The sequence below is a fragment of the Chlorocebus sabaeus genome, chromosome 1, assembly GCF_047675955.1.
Source record: "Chlorocebus sabaeus isolate Y175 chromosome 1, mChlSab1.0.hap1, whole genome shotgun sequence".
Classification (NCBI taxonomy): Eukaryota; Metazoa; Chordata; class Mammalia; order Primates; family Cercopithecidae; genus Chlorocebus; species Chlorocebus sabaeus.
Window position 1 is genome coordinate 50,776,691 of NC_132904.1, and position 23,672 is coordinate 50,800,362.

At 41.4% G+C, this 23,672-nt stretch overlaps 1 protein-coding gene across 2 annotated transcripts in view; it reads right to left on the reverse strand.

The window, feature by feature from the left end:
• Positions 1 to 23,672, reverse strand: part of SPON1 (spondin 1) — a 313,903-nt gene that overhangs the window by 207,295 nt on the left and 82,936 nt on the right. The window lies entirely within an intron of this gene.

Below are 23,672 nucleotides of genomic sequence, written 5' to 3' on the forward strand. Positions count from 1 at the left end.
CCTGCAAACTAGGGCTGGCTGCTAGAGCACTGTCCTCTCAGGTATAAGGAAACAATCCAGGTGACAGAGCAAGGTCCCTGAGGGCAGGCCACCTGCCCTTCTTTCTGTTTCCTCTCACTCAGGTTTTCTGCTGTGGAAATGGGAGCGTCCTGTAGAGTAGTAGAACTGGCTGTTGGGAGATGCTTGCTCCTTTAGGTGGGGTTGGAGGTGTGGGAGGGGGTTACTGTTCTCAGCAAGGAACTCATAGTCCATGATTGGGTTCCAAAGGATCTTTGAACCCCTGAAAAAACTGCATGGAAAGTATATGCAAAATTGTAAGCATGTGCATTGCTTTGGGGAGAGATTCTATAAGAGCAGCTTTCTAAAGTAGAAGCCATGGTTTTCATGCCTGCTAGTACCCACCTGACTCCCCTCTACCCCACCCTAAGGAAGGACACACAGAGATTAAATGAAGGATTTTCTGGTTAATTACTGCAGCAACCTCCTAATGGTCTCCTGTCCTTGCCAACCCATCCCATTTACCTATGCTCTGCCAGGGGACTGATGATCACCTCTTCTTTATCACTTTCTTTCACACATTGTTAGCAACGATAGCACCACATCCTAATTATCCCACCCCCCACCTACCACACTCCAGCACAGGGTCTGGCACACAGTAGGTCCTCTCTGAACAAAGGCTCCTCTCTCACTTACAGGTTATAGTCCAAAGTCTTGGCTAAACATCCACAATCCTGAACACTGGGGTACAAATGACCTTTCAGGTCTGATACTCCCCTCCCCAAGTACCTGAACTCACCTTTACTGTGTGGATGTGTCACATGTCTCCTCTTCACTTTTACCCTCCTCTCTGCCTAATCAGATCCCAATCATCTGTCACTGTCTTACTTCCTCCTCAGAGCTGCATTGACCAGGACCATCAGAAGTGACCTGTCCCTCCACCAGACTTCTAGAACACAGTTTGTTGTTACTATTCATTTGGCATTCAGGCATTGGGTGCTGTTGATGTTTGCTTGAACTTTATTTAATATCTTGTATTATCCCTTGATTTATTGCATGTTTATATTTTGCATTTCTGCCTGAATTCTGAGCTTTTTGAGGGTAGGAACCTTGCTACTCCACTGTGGACCCTCCAACATTTGGCACTGAGCTTTCATACAGGAAACATTGCAGGTGTGCTGATGTGATGCATTTTAAATACACTGACTTTCCCCATAATTCAACTCTTTTATATTCAACACATAATTTTGAGTGTCTACCATATGTCCACAATCTGGCAAGAAGCATGAACTCCTCTGTATTAGCAGTGCCACCCAGAGTGCTGTGTGATCAGCAAACAGTGACTGGTCTGAATCATGAAACATTTCCCACTGCATAAAGGCTGTTTATGCCTTCTGTGTTTTGACCAAGCTAGGCAGTTTGGCTGATGGCAACCATTGTTCTCAAAAGGAACCACAGAGGCTGAACTCAAAATCCCTTCACAATGTTGGGAATCAGCAGGATGATGGTATGTCCAGCAGCAGGAGGTGAAACCAAGCACAGAGCTTTCTTATAAAAGACACTTCACTTGCTGATTGCACAATGCATTCGACTTTGCTCATCCATTGAGTTGCCCCACGTTTCTTCTTTTCAATGTCTGTGCCCCTATTATAGCATCTGACCTCATCCTCATGTGGCATAAACTCATCAGAGGTAAGTCACGGTCATCTTGGACCCTCACAGAGTTCTGGGGCAACAGCATGAGACCATATGTAAGCTACAAAATCTGGGCATGATCTGTCCTGTTTCCTAATCTTTCTCATAGAAGTATTTTCAGCTACAAAAAAGGAAGGAAGGAAGAAAGAAAGAGCGGGAGAAGGGAAGAAAAAAGGAAGGCAGGAATGGAGGGAAGGAAGGAAACCAAGAACTCTAGTTTTCTTCGTGAAAAATGTGGAAGAGAAATTAACGTGATCCCATTTTAATGCAGAGCAGAATGTAAATGACCATTTTTTAAAAAATTTTATTTTAATGGTAAACCACTCGTGTTTACGCTGGGAGACTTGGGAATGATTCTGGAGCTTCTGTGTTAAACAAGGTACTACAAATTGTTTTCAAGTTGGCAAGGAATAAATTAAAACCCAATATATAAGTAAAAATATATATCCGAAAGTTGACAATGTAACATGTACATTTCCTTTTGCACATCTGGGAGACATGAGGGAGTTGAACTTCAGAGAATGTGCCCCTTGAAAACACTTAAAACCTTTACAAAGCAGGGTAGGTAGAAGTCACAGAGGAGAGAGAAAAAAAAGAGGAAGGACGGGGAAGCCTTTATCTCCTCATCTCTGTAAGGGAACAAGAGCAAAACCAGATAGTTGCCACCTCCATGGTGCAGCACAACAGACATCCCTGAAGCTGGACTCTCATGGTGTGGTGGGCCCAAACTTTTTCTAGGGTCTTTGTCCTGGTCACTGCTTTGTTTGTAAATGGGTGAGTCTGGGCCATGAGATTAAGATGTACATTTCCCTAGCTTTCTGGATGTCTCCATTCAAAGGATGTTTCTACTACAAAGTGAGATGCATTTCAAGAAAGTCAACTAGCAGAATTCTTATCCTCGGAGGATATTTGGCAACTATCTTTTGGTAATAACATTTTGCACTGTATTTAATGCCTCTCCATCCAAAGGCATCAATATGTACAGTGTTTCTCTGGGCTGACACAGATAGTCTTGAAAATCTATAATTCACTCTCCTACCAATTTGGATTCTTCTCTATTCAAGCTCCCCTAGAGATGGCCAGAAGTCCCTCATGGTCAGAGGTCAAATGCCACTGATTGGCCCAGTTTGCGATGCTATTGTACTGGATTGTCAGTAGAAAAGGTAGTAAATCCTAGCTTTCCATGTGTCTAGTACCCTTCTTAGGAAATGTAAACCAGTTTTTCGATCCATAAATGTTTATGATTTATGTAACATGTTTTGGAGAAACAATTAACTGCAAATGATTACGCTAGGGATCAATGCATGAGCCAAAGTCACCCATATTAGACTTGGATGCTGGCCATTTTGGGGTTGCCTTCCTGCTGACCCTGCCCAGTAAGGGTTCCGAATATTGAATGATGTGAACTGACCTGCTTAAATTGTGTCTTTTGGGGAAAATAAATGTCAAATTAAGAGAAGATGAGTCACTTATACACGCGTAGGTCCAGAGCAATGGACAATTGTCCAGAGCACTTTTCTCCTAGAACTGTGGTATATCCCACTGTGACCCAGTACTACCAAGGCTGATGTGATGATGTAACTAGCCAAGCTATCCCACATCTCATGTATTTGTGCAATAAACTTCCAGCACTGATGGTCAACTTGTGTGTGAGGAAGACCACATGCAAGTCTGCAGTTAGCAACACTGCCATTTGCACCCGTTGGGCTCTTGTTGTAGTGGTTAGGCCTCATCAGCATAAAAATGAAGTTGTTTTGATTTGATGCTGTCTGTCTGCTATCAGAAAACTGTTATTAGGAAAATCGCATTAATTAGTGACAGCTGAGCAGAGAACCAGCTTTCGGAGCTGCAGCTGCAAATCTCTGCAATCTGACTGTTGACTAAATAGCCTCCAAGTGTATTTAATCACGTTAATTTTGTTTTCCTCTATCTGTATTACTGTTTAGGGCTCGTAGTTAATCTACATTAAATAGTCTGATATCATTAGCACGGTTTAAAGAATAATATCAGCAATACTATTCCTCCATGATTTACTGGAAGTGATATATTGTTTGACTTAATGCTAATATTTTAATTTTATGCAGGAAAATGGAGAATTAATTAAGAGTAATTTAAAAGCTTGACCTATTAACTGAAATATTTGATTAAGCTGAAAATCTAATTTTACAACCAACGATGGATAACAGAATTAGATGACTGGATAGATGGATGGATGGATGATTGGATAGAATGATAGATACATAGAATGACAGATAGATGATAGATATGTACACTCATACACACATAAGGACTTGAACCTTCTAAATTCTAATTCTTACCAGCTTATTACTTGTCCTTATAATCACCATGAAATCAGCGTGCTAAAGACATGGTACAATAGAAAGATCTCTGTAGTCAGGCAGATCAAATTTGATTCTGGATCTAGCTGTTTTGTGTGTAGGTGAATTTCTTCCCTGAGCCTCAGTTTTCTGTCCCACAAATTGGGCTTAAAACCTACTTTATGGGGTTCCTGTGTGCATTAATGAACTACGTTGGTGTAGAAAGTGCCTAGCATGAGGTAGGAGCTTGGAAAATGTTCTCTTTCCTTCTTCCTTCTCCTTTAAACCTTGTGTTACTATTTATTATAACTTCTCATACATTTATGCCTTTTCTACCAATCTAGAGAATTAATGGAACCCTTATAAGGTAGGGACTCTCTCTTGTTCACCGTTGTACCTACCCACAGTATACAGCACAGTAACTGGGACCTACTGGATGTTGGTACCAATGGATCAGTGTTGGCCCACGTGCCTTGGCTTTATCATCAACCAGTATGACAGTGATAACTAGCATCTACTGAGTGCTTACTATGTGCTAGGCACTCTGTAGTAGACATTTTATTTAGTTCAAAGGTTTGCAGCCCTGGTTGCTCATTAGAATCATTTGGGTGCCCTAATTCCATCCGACAGATGAGATCAGAATTTCCAGAGGTGGGACCAAAGCATAGGTGGGTTTGAAAAGCTGCTCAGGTGATTCCAATATGTAGCCAGGGCCAAGAATCCCTGGTGATCTTGTTTGATTCTCCCACCTATGAGGTAGGTAGTACTCCTTTTGCAAATAAATGAAGCTGAGGTACAGAGGGATCAAGTACTTTGCTTAAGTTCAGCTGTTAAGAGGTAGTCCAGCATTAGGAGTCCAATGACTTTGAGTTCACAACCCATACCCTTCTCCACTGGGCTCTCCTGCCTTCCATTTGGCAAGGAAATTCCCAGCTAAAACTACTGGGTGTTAGATAGTATGTAGGTAACCTTGGTATTAGGCAGTCGATTTTGACCATCACAAAAGAAAATGTGCAAAAGCCCAGCAAATCAGTTCTATTTTAAAAGTGAAGGCCAGGTTTCTATCTTGATGTTTATACTCAGGGTCTGTGTGACCCAATTCAAATCATATTACTTCTCTGAGCTTCAATTTCTCACAATATGATGTTGACCTAGCAAGAGTAGTTGAGGAGTAGAGTGGAAGGTGCTCTGCAAACCCTAAATTACTTTTAAAAATGTAAAGGGGTACTTCCTGTGCCTTTGCTCCTGATTCCCATTTTACAAGGAGGAAAACAGGCTCAGACTGTGTAAAGCCAAGATTCCACCCTTGATCTGTCTGACCCTAAAACCTACCTGCAAGGGGGAAATCTTTGCCTAACAGAATGTTTAGAACCAGTCAAGGACCTTCTTGACAACACAATTAGCAGAAGCATGTGTACTGATCACTAGGCAGGTGTGGAAAGGGGGATTTTTCCTGGCTGCGGAGGAATAATGGAATAACCGGGTTTTTCTGTAAAAACCTGTTTTAGAAATGATTGTGGAAGCGGCTGCTGGGGGGAACTTGCTCTTCCCTCCCTCCCACACTCTTCCCCAGCCAGTAACTCTGTCACTTCCTGGCTTTGTTCCAGGGGCTAAAGGGAAAATGGAAATGCAGCCTGGTTCCAAAGAAAGCTTGGCATTTTCAGGTTCTCAGATGAATATTCATGTGCCAGTCCCTCTAGTCATTCTGCCTTGTTTTCTCTCCTTTCTTCCCCCAATCCTAGCACAAGCCTGGCATATAGTAGGTGCTCACTAAATGTTTGTCCAATAAATAATTGAGTCCTGAGGGGGTAGTGGGGGCTCTACAGTGGTGGAAAGTATGTTTCCCATTCCCTCCTGCCCAAGACCACATGCAAAAGAACCTTTTTCATCTTTTACATTTTGACTTTGTCTTATTCAGTTTCCATCCCGAACAGCTCACCTTGACCCAACTTTGTGCCCAGTTTCTTGCTGGGCACAGCCTTTCCCCCTGAGGGCCCTTTGGATCTGATCCTTGATTTGACACTTTGCTTCCCTCCTCCACTATGAGCTGCACTGGCTCTGCAACCACCCTGGGTAAAACTCTCACTGGTCCAGCCCAGGCTGCAGGTGTCCCTGGACCCATTGCAGGTCTCACACAACTGATGACAGGGCAGGCACAAAAAGGCAGTGAATGGGATGAGGGGAGGTGGCTGGAATGGGTAAGATGCCCCAATAGACACAGGTTGTAAGATCCCCACTCCCTTTACACCTCTGGTTATAGAACTATTGAGGCTCTCAAGACACTTTATGAAAGACATAAACCCCCTGATAATTCAGCCTTGTTAAAGATGTACTCTTGCACTGTGGTAGATCAAAAGCTTGCGCTACAGAGTTAGACTGTCCAGGTTCAAATCTCAGCTCTGTTACTTATGAGCTATATGATGTTAAGCACTCTTCAATTTTCTTCTTTGTAAAATGGAGGAAATAATAGTATCTGCATTATAGGATTGTGGGCACGTATTTTAGCGATTATTGTTACCGTTATTAAAAAATTAGAAAAATGCCCAGCTGAATGCTCAAAGAAGGGATATTTTGGCAAAGGAAGCAATAAAGAAGAGAAGGAAAGTATAGAAAAAGAGGAACATTCATTGAGCACCCACTCCTTAGCATGGCCTCACCTTCTCCCCAACCACAGTCCTCCCTACTCCACCTGCTTGCAGGTCCCCTAATGTTCCTTGCCTTCTTTGGTCTAGTGAAAATCCCACACTGTTCCCTCTGCTTCCCCTCACCTGTTGCCTTTTTGCCACTGCTCTCTGGACCTTCCTCACCACCCTCAACAAGGATGGGTGCCTGTCCAACTCCGCCCTGTGCTTCTCTCGGGGAGGCCCTTTCATATTATGCGGTTGCTGCCTGTTGACTGGCTCATTTCCCACCACTCTACAAGTCTCCGGCCACACCGGCTGCATCCTGCTCAGCTCTGTATCCTTGCTGTCTGGTATGGCACTTGGGATGGGATGAAAGTACTTAGTATATATACACTACAGGAAGGATCACTGAACGAACCAACTCAGCCCAGCCCCTCAGGTCTGGCAAGTCCCTGCCTGCCTTCCTGATTGAACCCAGTGTCTTCTCATCAAAATCTTGGCCCAAACTTCTGAGAGAAAAAAGCCAGGGAGAAAAGAAAAAAGGAAGGAAGGAAAGATGTAAATACAGCTCTTTTTTTCCTCTTCACCCCAATACCCCCTGGATTTTGCCCTGAGTCCTTTTTTTGTTTGTTTTTGAGACAGGGTCTCACTCTGTACCCCAGACTGGAGTGCAGTGGCATGATCATGGCTCACTGCAGCCTCAATCTTCCTGGTTCCAGCGATCCTCTTACCTCAGCCTACTGAGTAGCTGGGACCACAGGCATGCATCACCATCCATGCCCAGCTATTTTTATTTTTAAGTTTTTTTTTTTTTTTTTTTTGTAGAGACATGGTCTCACTATGTTTCCCAGGCTGGTCTTGAACTCCTGGGTTCAAGCAATCTTCTTGCCTCAGCTTTCCAAAGTGTTGGGATTACAGATGAGCCACTGTGTCTGGCAACCCTGAGTCTTTTTAATTTGAAACCATTTCAACCTTAAAGAATACTTAAAAGAGCAGTATAAAAAACTTTTTTACCCTGAAGCATTTGAAAGTAAGTGGTTGACATGATGCCTGATCAGCTCAAGTACTTTTTTTTGTGTAATTCCTGCAAAGATATTCTCCTATTTAATCACAATACAACCATCAGATTAGATAACATTGATATATCTAATCCGCAAACTCTATTCACATTTCAACAATTGTTCTTTTGCAGATAATATATCTAGTTTAGAATCACAGTGTTGCATTTAGATTTCATGTCACTTTAGTTTCCTTCAATCTAGAATCTTCCTCAATCTTTGACTTTGAAACTTGAAGATTACATGTCATTTATTCTGTAAAATGTTTGAGCTTGTCTGATGTTTCCTCATAATTAGATTCAGGTTATGCATCTCTAGCAGGAATATCACAGAACTGCCACTGTATTGTTTTCTTCTCATTGCATCCTATCAGGTGGCACACATTATAGGTGACTGCCAGATTTCTCCATTCTAAAGTTCTTGTATTTCTCCCTTTTTAGTGATTAAGTATTTCAAGGCAAGTACTTTGAGATTATAGAAACATCCTTTTCCTTATCAAACTTTCCAATTATTAATCCACTTGTTTAACTGGTATATGTGTTTATTTATATTAGACGACCCATGGTTTTCCATTTTATTTAATGGGTTGTAATCCAGTGTTCCTGTAAGTGTATGAGAATTTAGAGCCGTTAGCATGCTTTAGATCTTCCTCCTGTCTTGATGTTATATTTTATTTTTTAAATTTTTGTTTTTTGAGATGGAGTCTCATTCTGTCGCCCAGGCTGGAGTGCAGTGGCGCGATCTCCACTCACTGCAAGTGTTGCCTCCCAAGTTCACACCATTCTCCTGCCTCAGCCTCCCAGGTAGTTGGGACTACAGGCGCCTGTGACCATGCCCAGCTAATTTTTTGTATTTTTTTAGTAGAGACGGGATTTCACTGTGTTTGCCAGGATGGTCTTGATCTCCTGACCTCGTGGATCCGCCCACATCGGCTTCTCAAAGTGCTGGGATTACAGGCATGAGCCACCGCACCCCGCTGACATTATATTTTAATGTTTATTTTCCTTGGTCTTGATTTTTTTTTAACACGACCACTTTGTTTTATATTTTTCTTAATGTCACTTCATATTCTTTATGGGAAGTGGCAAGGAGCAAGCAAGTAAAATAAATGGAGATCCAGTGTGACTAAACAGTTTTTTAAGCTTGAAAAACCGCTTTAAAATGTACAGTTTTTGTCCTAAGTATCAGAAAATGAAATTCACTTCTTGCATGGACCACTTCTTTGTCTTAGGAAACATCTACATGATGATCTTCATTTTATTGCAAAGGTAAAGCAATAGTAATAACAGCAACATTAATAATATATCTTTGTTTAGAGCTTATTCTCTGCCCGAAAGTGTTCTAAGCACTTTACATGCACTAACTCATTTAGTCTTCTCAGCAACTCTATGAGGTAGGTACATACTATTAATATTACCACCCCCATGTTATGGGGGAGGCACCTGAGGCACTGGGTGTCTAAAATGACTTGCCTAACATCATTAGCAAGTGGTAATGCCAGACTTCAATCTCAGATCACTTGACCTGGAAGTCCACCTTCTTAACTACAATGCTAAGCAAACTAGTGTGGAGGGGAGTTAGGTCTGGAAATTGGGGCAACTGGGACTTGTACAGGGGTATTCCCTTAAGGAGAAGGAAAGAGGCCACTGGGGTTAGGCAGGCAGCCTGGTGCCCACCTTGTGTGAGACAGGCCAGGAGCTGACAGCAGGGAACCTCTAAGGATGAGCTTGGGCTTGTGGGCCTAAGAGCAGCCAACCCTTAGTCCAGTTATGAAGGTTCTCTGTGGGGACTTTGGGGCACTCCCCAAGTCCTCAACATCTTCTCAACCATTGCTGTTTGGCCCTAACCATAATGTGGGTACTAATGGACAGCCTGGAGTCCAAGCTTGAGGCAAAGGCAGGGAGAGGAGCTGCCCATGGAACAGATCCAGAGCCTAGCCCCAAGTGGATGGCTAAGGTGGCAAGCAACAAGCAACAAGCAACAAGCAACGGCCAGTAGTTTTAGGTACATGTTTATAATTCCCTAAGGATTCTCACAAATTCTTGGGACATTAACCTGGCAGAAGCCTGGTCTATCATTAAGGAAGAATTAGTTCTTAACTCATAATCTACAAATAATACTTTCCATTTAAAAAGATGGAAGACTACCCTTTTAGGAGTCGGACTTGCCCCTCAGGGTCTACGTCTTTAGTTCTGTCTAGAGGATCCTCTGGTCCTAGAAGGGTGAGGTTGTAGACTGTTCCTCTATCAAACTTTAATTTCAGAGCTGGGGTCCAGGACATTTCCCAAACTTTTCCTTTGGATGGGATCTTTTTTAGCATAGCACATATCGAGTTGTTGACTGATGAAGAAGGCAAGGCAGTCTTTCATCTCAATGTACAAAGAAACAAATAGAAGGATAGGAGTGTGTTATTGCATCTAGTGTCCCCACTACAAAGGCAATGTCAAAGAGGTTCTTTGGGACATTATGATTGGACAGATGATAGATGGCAAAAAATAAAGGCCAAGTGAGACCTCCGGAAGCCACACATATAAAAATGAGGGTGAAGAAAGATCCAGGAAGTGGGTTTAGCTAGCAACACAGCTGGTGCGAAGGAAGATTCCTCCAAGCAACGTGGACTGGAACAGTGGGCCCGATCAAGTACGTACTGACTCATCAGATTTCTACGTGGAGCCACAGATGTGTTTAATTTTATACTTTGAGACCAATTTGCACACTGTGAGCCTGCACAAAGCCAGCTGCCTGGCCGCAGAAGCATGGTAGATATGTAAGAGCAGGAGATCCTGGCTGCTGTTCCAAGGGCTCTGATTGCTCTTGCTGGTTTCCTGATTCCAGAGCCACAAGACAAGACTCAGCCTGTGGCTTTCATCTGGGGTTGTGGCCCAGTCACCCCCATCATTCCCTATTCCTTGATTTTTGATTTTCTTCTGCACTTTGGAAGGCTTTTCTATGGATCTGGGACTGTTGTTCAGAGTCTGGGTGTAATTACCACAAAACACCCTCTGACTTTAAGAGGAAAGAAAAAAGAAAAGAAAACTAGACTTTGGACCATGTAGGAGATGATAGCTAACTAGTTCTGCACCCAAAACTGCAATTAGAGCAATTCTGATGTCATTGTTAATCATGCCGATTTACGTTTTGAAAGGAAACCAAATGATGAATATAATGATTATTTCTGTTTCTGCTTCCCCCTCTTTCTCCTTAAGAGCTGGCAATAGCGCTAAAGTCAAATTAAACATCTGCTTGAAAAATAAGCTGGAGTGCTGATGACAGCTGCTCTGGACTTACAAATGCACCACAGCTGTCAAACTCTAAATTAACAATGATTTTCATTTATGAATAGCATAGAACTAAGACATAAAGGAGCTTTTTCTCCTCTGTTTTCCTGGCTTCCAGGGACTGTTAAATGTGAACTGTTAGGAAAATGCCCAAGGAAAAATGTAGCTGAAATCAGCCCACAATAATTAATTATGGAGGGAGTGTGGCACATTCTTTCTTCTTATGTAATTCTTATTGTTCACTGACTTTAGGTTGGGTATTCTTTGTTGTGAGCAGGCTTGCAGGAAGGTAAATAATTCAGGCACACTTATTTGATTAGTAATTGGGAATGAACAGTGGTAGAGTAGGAGAGCATCTATAGAAGAATGCCATCTTCCATAGCTCTGAGGACCTTCAGGCAGCTTCCACCCTCACTTCTTCCAGATGAAGGAACAAATTCCCCAGTATATGACTTTGTTGCACTGTGGTCACACACTGAGTGTCCAAAGATCTAATCAATCCATTTTTGGGACAGGCTGTTTCATACTTTGTGACCCTGAAAGACAAAGTAGGTGTAGAACCACTTCTTTGTCCTTTTCTACTCTTGTTCAGAGTCATTACTGTCCTTCCTATGGATGGTGTGGGACTCAGGTGTAAGGCAACATGCCAATTGTGTGTATATCCTGTTTAAAAAAATATGGACTGAAGTCAATGTAGGAATAATACCATGATACTTTTTCACTGTTGCCCAAAGTTCTCATTTTTATCCTTTGATCATCTCATGTTAAAAATGTTCATAGGGATAAACAGATTGTGGTATATCTATACAATGGGTATTATTCAGCTATATAAAGGAATAAAGTATAGTGATACAAGTTACAATATGGATGAACCTCAAAAACATTATTCTAGGTGAAAAAAAGCTAGACACAAAAGGTCACACATTGTATGCTTCCATTTATGTGAAATATCAAGAATAGTTAAGTCCATAGAGCCAGAATATAGATTGGTGATTGCCAGGGGCTGGGGCAGGGAGATGAGAATGGAGAGAAACTGCTCAATGAATAAGGGGTTTTACTTTGAAATGATGGAAATGTTTTAGAACTAGGTAGAGATGGTAGTTGCACAATATAAATGTACCAGATGTCACTGAATTGATCACTTTAAAATAGTTGATTTTATGTTATGTGAATTTAACCTCAATTATAAAAAAGTTCACAGGGTTGAAACATTCCGTTTGATCCTAACTTGACCAGGGCAGGGAATATATTGGCAACTCCCACTCCATCAGTGGAAGAGAATTGGAACTAGTCTTGCTGCCATAGACCTGGTGCTAGTGCACAAATAGGGGCCATATGTTCTTGCATGCCCACCAAGTTGCAGTCACTCCCAGGATCCTCACAATGTTGGTGCAATCTGTCAGTGCTTTAGTCTTCCCACCAAGCTTCAGTTTACTGCTGTGCCTAGAGCTCTGTCTAGAGCCTGTTCCTCGGCAGCCTGTACTTCCTATTTAATTCTTGCCAGTTTTCTCCCCTGGGGGCTGGATCCTGCACCTGGGATCTCAGCTGTTGAATGAAACTCTGCTGCCATTGGACTGATCCCCTGGAGCCATGCTCCCGCTGGCATCCCAGGAACCTCTGGCATCTGGATTCCACCTGTTGGATGGCAGATTCTGGGGTAACTGAGTCTTCCTAACCAGGTACATGTTTCCATTTAGCCATGGCATTGGTCTTTCCAACTGCTCTCACAAGAATCTGCCACTTTAGCTGGTTCAGGGGTTTCCCAGTCCCTTTTCTGTTGACTCCTTGATTCCTCCCTGGTCAGGGTTGCTGAGGTCCTAGGCTGCCTGATGTGAAGCCACCCTGACTTACCACAAAGGAGACTGTAGTTCCTCTTGCTACCTAATGCCAGAAAAATTGTGGGGTAAGCTTTACCCCAGCCACATCAGATCCTCCTAACCCTGCCATTTTCCTCTAAATCACACACAGAATCATTGCATGTGGTTTTCTGTTACTTCCTTTGAAGATAAAAGGAGTTAGTGAGCCCTATGACATTACAAAGTATTATGAATGCTAGCTAATTGCTTCTTAATACTCATCCTCTCTTTCCACTAACAAGTCTTTCTCTTGCCAGTTTCCCTGGGCTTGTTTTCCATTTTCTAAGTGACATTAGTTTCCTCACTTGGGGAACAATATCTCACCCCACAGGTAGTCCTCCAACTCCTGGTTATAAGAAGGGCTCTGTCCTACTCCTCACAGACCTACTGAGGCAGAAGGTGGGCAGGAGCGGCGGGGAGGGGAGTCAAGCTGAGTCAGTGTAGTTTAGTGGTGATCAGGGCTTTGGAGTTGGGCAGAAGTGAGTTGAAGTCCCAGACCCCATTACTTTACTGCTTTACTGGCCCAAGTATCAACTTTCTAAACATCAGCTTTCTTATGAACAAAATGGGAATGATATAGTGAAAATTCCATAGGGCTTTTATGAGAATTATGTAAGACATAGATAAGACCTGCATTGCATTTAGCATAGTGCTTAGCAATAAATATAAGCTACTTATACTGTTATTTGATTAATCAACGTGTTGGGCACTGTCTCAGTCTGTTCAGGCTGTGATAACAAAATACAGTATCATAATCTGACTAGCTTATAAACAGAATGTATTTCTCACAGTCCTGGGGGCTGGAAAGTCTAAGATCAAGGTGCCAGCATATTCAGTGCCCTGTAAAGGCCCTCTTCATGGTTTAAAGATGGCCATCTCCTCCTGTCCTCACATAGTAAATGACAGAGTTTCAGAGAAAGCAAGCCCTGTCTTTTTTTTTTTTTTTTTTTTTTTTTTTTTTTTTTTTTTGAGACAGGGTCTCACTATGTCTCCCAGATTGGAGTGCAGTGGTGCCATCTCAGCTCATTGAAGCCTCAATCTCCTGGGCTCCAGCAATCCTCCCACCTTAGCCTCCTGAGTAGCTGGGACTACAGGCTCTCACCAGCACACCAGGCTAATTTTGTTTATTTTTTGTAGAGACAAGGTCTCACTATGTTTCCCAGGCTGGTCTTGAAGTCCTGGACTCAAACAATCCTCCCACCTTGGCTTCTCAAAGTGTTGGGACTACAGGCATGAACCACCATATATGTCTTTTTATAAGGGCACTAATCCCATTTTTGAGGGCTTCATCCTCTTGATCTAATTATAGCTCAAAAGTCCCATCTCCTAATACCATCACAATGGGGATTAAATGTCAACATACAGATTTTGGGGTGGACACAAAACATTCAGACCATAATAGGCAACTCTACACACATCTTCACATCCTCTCAGCACAACTCTGACTCCAACCACTGCTGTAGTGACCAACTGTGTACAGACCTTGACCATCTTTGCCCCACTGCAATGGGATGATGCACATCTTGCCTGCATGGTGTACCACTTGATTCCTGTTCCAGAGCTTCTCTGATGCTGCAGCAAGTGTTCAGAATCTTAAGAATACTCATATGTATGTATCTCAAAAGTGGAGGGTAGCTAATGCTTGTGGGGCCACTTTTAATTAATGAAGGATGGAGACCAATGGATAGTGGCTTCCCCGGTTTACCCTGGGTGCACTGTTCTGAGACACATGTCATAAGCCTTCTCCAAAGGCCACAAGTGGGATCAAACACCAGTGGCCTGCAGTGGTGGCCAAGTCAGTAAAACTTGACCAAATCACCACCCCTACCTTTCACTCTTGCTCCCCGGGATCACTTCCCAAATAAAGTACCTGCTTGTAAACTTTGGTCTCAGCTGGGCTTTTAGAAGAATCTAGGACAGGAATCAGTAATTATTGAGTTCCTGATGCTGGAGTGTACATTAGAACAGGAACCAGTAAACTTTTTCTATAAAGGGCTAGATAAATATTTTAGGCTTTGCAGGCCATATGGTCTCCATTGCAACTTTTAAGTTCTGCTGCTATAGCTTGATAGAGCTCTAAACAATACATAAATGAATTAACGTGACTGTGTTCCAATAAAACATTAGTTACAAAAACAGGCAGTGGACCAGTTTTGGCCCATGGGCTGTGATTTTCTGACCTACATTACAACCACCAAGAAGAGTGAAATTGATCCGTGCCTTCATGAAGCTCAGAGTCCTGTGTGGGGAAGAGTTCCTACAAATAAGGCTGTAAAGGTGGCTAGAAACATCATATAGAGTTGGACACCATGCTAAGGAATATTGACTTTATTCTTTGGTGGTAAGAAACATTGAATGAATACTCATATCTTGTAGCAGCTGCAACTGGGAATAGGTTATTTCACTAGCAAGAAATGAATTGCTTCTTTTTAACATTTACACGAAACCCAATCCTGCCAGAGGGTTGCCTAAGCACCCTGAGTGATGCTTCCATTACTGAATTTCCCACCCTGGATTGCATCAACAGGGCCGAGGTCCCTTCTCTGATAGACCTGAGGCCAGATATGTTTTGAAATTAAGAATATTTTGAATAATATAGTACATATTGCTTATATCTTGTAATGCCCCCATCAGGGCCTGGGACAGCATCTCACCATCAAACACATTAATATGTATACAAAAAGACCATACGTAACTTTGAAGCAGTTTACGGCAGGTTTTGGCCCTAAATGAGTTATGAAAAATCTTTTGGATTTTAGAGCTTTCTGGATTTCAGTTTGCAGATGAAGGGCTGTGGACCCAATTTGTATGTTCATGATTCTCCCTAGACTGTGCCAACCTCAAAGGCAGCCTCTGTGTCTTTAGTAGGCACATACAGGAGGTGTTCGGTAAGCGCTACCAAGGGAATGGACAGATGAGAAAGGCTGGGGAGGATTCAGAGTTCAGAAAGAGATGGAGTGGAAGGCTGGTTAGGGACCTGGTGAAGGTCATAGGCACCCTTATGTGCTCTGATCAGGATTTGAACTTTATCTGGAAGTGCTGGGGAGCCCTGTTCAAGTGTTAGGTAAGTGGTGTGACTCAGCTGGGCCCGAGGACAGCAAGTCTTATATCAGCATGAGGAGGATCAGAGGGTAAGAAACTGGAGTGATCACTTAGGAGGTTTCTACAAGAGTAAGGCAAGAAGTGTCTGTGAATTAAGCAATGAATGTAGAGCAAGCGATAAAAAAGAGCCAAGATCTGGCTCTAATGATGCTGGAGGGAGAGAAGAGTCAGAGTCCAGCCTGACCCTGCAGCAGCAGGCCGAGATGGCAGAGTACAGTATGAAGATCGCAGACTTGGGAGCGTTCCAATCCCAACTCTGTCACTTACCCTGGGACCTTGGGCACATTACTGAACCTCTCTGTGCCTCAGCTTCCTCCTTCATATCTACTTCATAGGGTTGCTATGAGGATGAAAGAAGTATTTGTAGTGCACCCAGAACAGTGCCTGGCTCTTGGCTCTTACGACTGCCTTTAACCAACCACTGTTTCCTAAGAGTGAATTTCCTGATGGTTCACCAGATGAATGTGTTCTCAGGAGAAGGATGATCTACATCTCAGACCCTTCCAGGAAGGGACAAGTAAGTATTAGAAATCCACCCAAAGGTAACAAATTCATGGAAACAGAGGATCACGTCACGAGATAAAACTTTTGTCAGACTCAAGGATACAGAACTCCCTTCTGGTAAGGTCTGTAAACATTTATTCTACTCATGGGGGCTTTTTCTTTTAATCAATTGCTACTTGCCTGTGATGGTTTGCAGCATTCTTGCAGCATTGTAACATGCCAGGGAAACTTTAAGTGTTGGGTCACTCATTTGTAGGGAGAAGGCTATAAGGAGGGCTGCCTGGAAAGTCTGTAATTTAGAAATGTACAAAGCTTTGCATCCAAATGGAAAATGGAAATGGTGTCAGGTTTGTGCCAAAAGGAAAGTCATAATTGCTATGTATTTTCCTTCCCAGCACTCCTGGGCAAAGGAACACAACCAGCCACGTGGGCTTCAGAACTGTCATCTACAGACATTCATCAGTCTGTGCAGCTTATCTACTAGGCTGCCTTCTCCCAGGAATATTACTCAAATACAGCACAAATGCTCCTTTTGACAAGTGAGGGCTCTGCAGCACAGTTGGTACCCCCCTTTTTATCTGTCCTGAACTTTGCTGCCAGATTTAAGCATCCTCACTAACCTGTTTGTTTGTTTTGAGATGGAGTTTCGTGCTTGTTGCCCAGGCTGGAGTGCAATGGCATGATCTCCGCTCATTGCAACCTCCACCTCCCAGGTTCAAGCGTTTCCTCCTGCCTCAGCCTTCCAAGTGGCTGGGATCACAGGCATGCACCACCATGCCTGGCTATTTTTTTTTTTTTTGTACTTGTAGTAGAGAGAGGGTTTCACCATGTTGGCCAGGCTGGTCTCAAACTACTGACCTCGGGTGATCTGCCTGCCTCAGCCTCCCAAAATGCTGGGATTACAGGCATGAACACCACACCCGGCCCATCGTTACTAACTTTTTAATGAACATTCCTCCCAGTGTGTCAGTCCACTGTTTAACAACTACTAATGGCTCCCTCAACTCCGCTAGAATCAAGTTCAATCTCTTCCTGTTGGTATTGGAGGGACTCTATGGTTTAGCAATGAATTTTGGCCCCCAAAGGCTTTTTAATCTTGAAAAGTTTGTCTACTGTCTTCCAGGGCTGCCATGTTTGCTCTCACTTCAGTTTTCACTTTATCCACCCCTTTTACGTGGAATAACCTCTTCCCTTCTGTCCTTTTATCCAAACTCTAACACTGTCTTCAAGATGTAACTGCTAACCTTTCCAAGAGGCTCTGATTTTTCCATTCCTCATTCATCTCCTTTCTGAACTCTTACTATGTTTAATTTGTCCCCCATTAATGTCTGTCTTGGGTTTGCTAGCTTTTGCATAAATATTTTAATTTATATCACAACTAGACTGAAAGCGTTTTGAAAGTCAGGATCAATGTTTATACCCTGAATCTTCTCAATGCCTGCTATACTCTGGGTGCATGGTAGGTGCAGGTGCACATGGCATACTGGTTGGTTGGTTTCCCAAATAGCACCTTCAACCTGATAAAGAAGGGAAGTTTCTCAGCTAAATAAAGGGTCTTTCTCAACTTGATTAAAGGCACTGATTCGAAACCTGTAATACTGAATATTACAATTAAAAGTAAAATAGTGTTCCCATTAAAATCTGGAATAAGCATGAATAGTACTATGTAATACTGTACTAGAGGTGCTAGATAATAAACTAAAATATAAGAAAGAAACAAAAGGTATATGTATATGTGTGTGTGTGTGTATATATATATTCATTATTTCAAGATATGATCATTTACATCAACAATCCCGAAAGAATGAAAGAATAAGCCATTAGAACTACCAAGACAGTGCAGCAGTATCCAAATTCAAACTTAAGGTACAAAAATCAATAGCTTTTCTAAACACAAGGGATCAATGATTAGAAAGCACAAGACAAAGATCCCATTCACAAAAGAAATAAAACTATAAATTACCTATGTGAGGAAAAAGCCTCTCAAGAATATGCAATCTAAATGAAGGAAAATTACAAAATTTTAAGAAGGATACAAAAGACCAAAATAAATATGGAACATTCCATGTTTTTGACTGTGAATGCATCTTATGTATTCTGGGAAACTATTATTTCAGTGCAAAGCCATTCAAAATCCCAAAACGATTTTTTATCAAACACAACAAACTTATTCTATGATTTGTCAGGAATTAGAAATCTGCTTGGATGACCAGGAACAGTTTGAACGAGAAGATTAACGAGCGATGACTTGCCATCAAAACATAACCATTTCAAACCATTTTATGCTATAAAATGGTGTGGGTTTCATGGAAGAATACATAAATAGATCAACAGAACAGACCAGACCTGTATAAAAATTTTGTATTTAATGAAGTAGCATCTCAGCCCACCAAGGAAAGAATAAACTATTTGATAAATGGATGGGGGACAACTACCCATCTGGGGAAAAAGAGGTAGATTTCAATTTCCCATCTGTGGTGGGTATCTTTGATTTGTTCCTCTAGATACCTGCTCTACTCTTCTGCCCCCTAGTTAAAGACTGAGAATACTTCGTAAAGATTATATATATGGGCTCTATGTTCCTGTAGTTGGAGCCATACCAAAGGGAGAGCCCACAAAGAATTAGAGAAAGGAGTAGGGTTGGGGTACCTGAGGCTAGTTGCTTCCCTTAACCAAAGGTCTTAGCTCCTGTAAAGGGGTGGTCCTCTCTACCCCATCCTCTCTGCCTTTTCCTTTTGCTTCTTCAGGCCTGGATTGTATAGCCCTCCTTCACTGTTATTTTGCCCCCACCAGACCCTTATTAAACTTTCCTCTGGCACCTCATTTTCAGCATGCCATCTATTTTCTATGGTGGCTTATTAATATCGTATCATTCACAACATTAAATTCCAGGAAGATTAAAGACCTACACCTACTTAAAATCTATAAAATATGGGAATATATTTATAGCCTTAGGCATAGGAAAATTATTTTTGAACAAGACAAAATCAAAATTCATAAAGGATGGATACATTTGATTACTTAAAATTTCAAACTTTTGACTAATTAGACACCCATAAGCAAAGTTAAAAGAAAGGTGGAGAGAAATAGTTGAAATTTACAACTAAGTGTCATTATCTGTACTACCTAAAGATCAATTTTAAACATAAATATATTCTAAATAAATCAAATTATATGTATTTGATTTTATATATTTAATTTATTTAAATAAAATATTTATATATTTATTTAATTTATTTAAATATTTATATATTTATTTATTTAAATAAAATATTTATTTATTTAAATATTTTTTATATATTTTATATATAAAAACATTTTATAAGCTATATTTTAAATATAATATTTGTATATATTAAAACAAAATTATATATATAATTCAATTTTTATTATTATTATTTTTTAGATGGAGTCTCACTCTGTCCCCCAGACTGAATGGCAGTGTCAGGATATCAGCTCACTGCAACCTCTGTCTGTCTCCTGGGTTCAAGTGATTCTCCTGCCTCGGTCTCCTGAGTAGCTGGGATTACAGGCGCCTGCCACCATACCTGGCTAATTTTTGTATTTTTAGAAGAAATGGGGTTTTTCACCATGTTGGTTAGGCTGGTCTCAAACTCCTGACCTTAGGTGATCTGCCCCCCTCGGCCTCCCAAAGTGCTGGGATTACAGGCAAGAGCCACCATGCCTGGCCATATAAATCAATTTTTAAAAGACAGATTATTTAAAAATGGACAAGAATATGAATGGGCCATTCACACAATCTTTATGAATCTTAAAGATTGATAATACCAAGTGCCATTGAGCAAGTAAAGATTTAGGCTCTCTTGTTCACTGTCAGGGAGAGTGTTTAAGTTGGCAAGCTTTCTGGAGAAAAATCTGGCAGCATCTAATAAAATTACAAATGTGCATCCCTTATGATCCCATTTCTTGGCATCTACTGTGGATAAAAACTTGGAAATTTGCTCAATAGGCAAGTATCAGGATATTCATCATATCATTATTTGTCACAGTAAGACACCAGAAACAATCTAAATGTCCATTAACTTTGGAATAATTAACATCCATACCATAGACATGCAACAGTTAAAAAACAAAAGGAGGTAGCTTTGTATGTACTGACCCAGACATATCTCTAATATATCTTATTTAGTGAAAAACCATTCAAGTTCAGGGCATTACGCATAACACGATACCATTTGTTTAACCTCAAATTCCCACAGGAATGAAACTATGTACTTTTATGATTACCTTCGTAAATGTAAAAGCAGAGATAAGTCTAAAGCATACAAACCAAATTGATTCTATTGTTGCCTTTGTGTAGAAAACTGGAATTGAGAGAGATGCCATGGATTTTATTTATTTATTTGTTTGTTTATTTATTTGAGATGGAGTTTCACTCTGTCACTTAGGCTGGAGTACAGTGGCACAATCCCAGCTCACTGCAACTGCCACCTCTCAGATTCAAGTTATTCTCCTGACTCAGCCTCCTGAGTATCTGGGAGTACAGGTGCGCACCACCATGCCCAGCTAATTTTTGTACTTTTAGTAAAGATGGGGTTTTGCCATGTTGGCCAGGCTGGTCTCGAACTCCTTACCTCAAGTGATCTGTTTGCCTCAGCCTCCCAAAGTGCTGGGATTACAGGCATGAGCCACTGAGCCCAGCTAAGATGCCGTGGATTTTTAACTTTTTCTTTATTCTGTATTTTTCCGTATTTCACTACTTTTTGTATTGTTTGAGATTTTACAATGTGAATGCATTTATGTCCTACCCATACAATTACTATTTCTTTAATAAATAGTTGTAGCTCATATAGGACTCCTTCAGAGAAAAAATAAATAAAAGAAAGGCAGAACATGGAGTTTAATGTTAAATGGATTCATGACTTTAAAAAACTTGCCTAATTTCCCCAGGGCCTGTCTCCTCCTCGGTAAAATGGGAGTAGTTTTCTGTGAAGATCAAATTAGACAAAGCCTGCTAGATGTGCGCTGAGTTCTTGGTACACAGAAAGCATTGGTTGACTTTTTCTCTCTCCCTTTTCTGACTTGTAAGAACCTCCAGGGTCAAGAACATACCTCCATTGTGTACATCGTGGATGCCTGGGCTAATAGAAGCTCAGTTGCATTTGTTGGAAGAATGAGTGAATGAACAAGCCATACATGTTGTTAATGGATAAACATATGTACACATACATTGATTGTTAATGGGTAAACAATAGATGCCCTTCTGGCTTCCACCAAAAAGATCTAATGCTTCTGGGTTGTAAGAACAATAAATCAAAGAAAACTAGAGATCTGGGCCAGAGGGATAAGAGCTTTTAGAGCAGGAAGACTCTTCATATAGATCTGACATTTTCAACCCATTTTCTTTAGAGCTCCAGGCTCTATGGAGCCACTGGGCTGTCATGGGTAGTGGGATGGGCACTGAGGGCCAAGCTGGGAACCCAGTCTCTGGGCTAAGAGTGAATATACTAAGAGACAATAGCAAGGCTATTTATCCCAATGACCATAATACTCTGACCTCCAGTCTCTGGGCCCCAGCAATCGACACAGAATATCAGGATTTGTCCAAGGAACTGTCAACTGCTCTATTTTTTGCCCTCACCACCTCCCCCACTTTCAACTCAGAACTAACCAGAGAAAGCCAAATATACCCTCCAAACCAATCACATAAGATGCTCCACTTGTAGTTAGCCTGCCTCCAGCTTCCTCATGCCAAGGAACCTCCAATCAGTCTTCTCTTGTTTTCACTAGAAGGCTTTCCCAGTCCTCTGCCTGCCTTTGAGACTCTGCCAAATGCTAGTAATGGCAGCTGACTCCCTTGTTATACAACAGGCTCTGAACACACAGTCTCTGTTCTCATTTCAGGGGTCTTTGTTCATTTCCACAAGGCCATCTCCCACATTTTAACTAGATACTATAGACATGTTATATATTGACATTTATAGACACGATTTCATGTTTTAAAATTCTACTGATTTTTTCTTAATGACCAGTGTAGATTAATTCCAAGAGCCAAACTGCTCAAGGAAACTGAGGAAGGATGCTCAGCTTGCATTAAACTATGAAAGAAACAAATAATGTCCAGACAGATGGCAGCACAGGGAGGCCAGACGACGACAGGGCTGAGTCTGGACAATGGACAGATGCTTCAGAGACTCTGTGGGGTTTTTCCCATAAGCCAAGCACAGTGGAAGTCTAGGAACTACAGGTACTGCAATGCCTAGGCGGGCTTTCTTCTCACCATCTCCTCAGGGGCGGGCTGGAGTTAACCACAGTTGTAAGTGTGTCAAAATGACTATATTTGACAAATGAACCAAATACATAAATAAGACCTTCGAGGATTTAAAAAAGAGACTGTTGGGAAGGTCTCAGTGCCTACTTCCATTAAAAAAAACAGTGACTTCTTGGATGCTAGGACTGGAACCATGTCCATCTATCCAGGACTAATTTGCTGGTATGAAATCCTAACATTCTAAGCATCATTCCCTATAGGACTTCAAACCTATTTAAAATAAATTATGGCTGTGTTTCACCAAACTGTGAATGTTAATAGATGTCACCATAAAAAAGAAGCTTTACAATCAAGTAAGTTTGGAAAATACTGGGTGAAACCAAATTAAGCAGATTTTTATTTTTTGCCAGGACTTTGCAAAACCTCCATTATGTTAGTGTTGTGAATCTGTACGAAGGGTATTTAGTACATAGCGTTTTGCAAACATTTGACCACGGAAATTGTTTTCCTGCCCATCTATTTCCATTTCCCAAACCATCATTTTGTGGCACATAAGTTTGGAGATAATAGGTTGAGACAACACTACCTTTCAGAGGAAAATTGTTTTGGCTGGTTAATACCTTTTATCACCTATTATAATTCACTGAAAGGAGGGTCAAGAGGCAAGATATGAAGTGGCAGCAGAGGGCCATTTTGATGGGCAAGGAAGAAGGTAGCATCATAAAGCAGAGCTCAGGGCTAATGGAGGTCACATGTGGGTCTCAGGGCAGCCTAAGCATACTTTAAGGATTCTAGGTGCTGTATGCTCTGAGAAAAGCAAAAGTGTTAAATTCCAGGTGGAAAAAGTCAAAAGATTATCTTCACCTGGTTTGTAATTTTTCTTAACCAGCCCTAATATAATAATCTCTAGTAGGACAGGGTGGCCAGGAGAATCATCCTATTTGATGAACATAGATTCCAGCAAATGAATCTTTATGGAGCCAATGATAGTCTATGGTGCTATTGAGA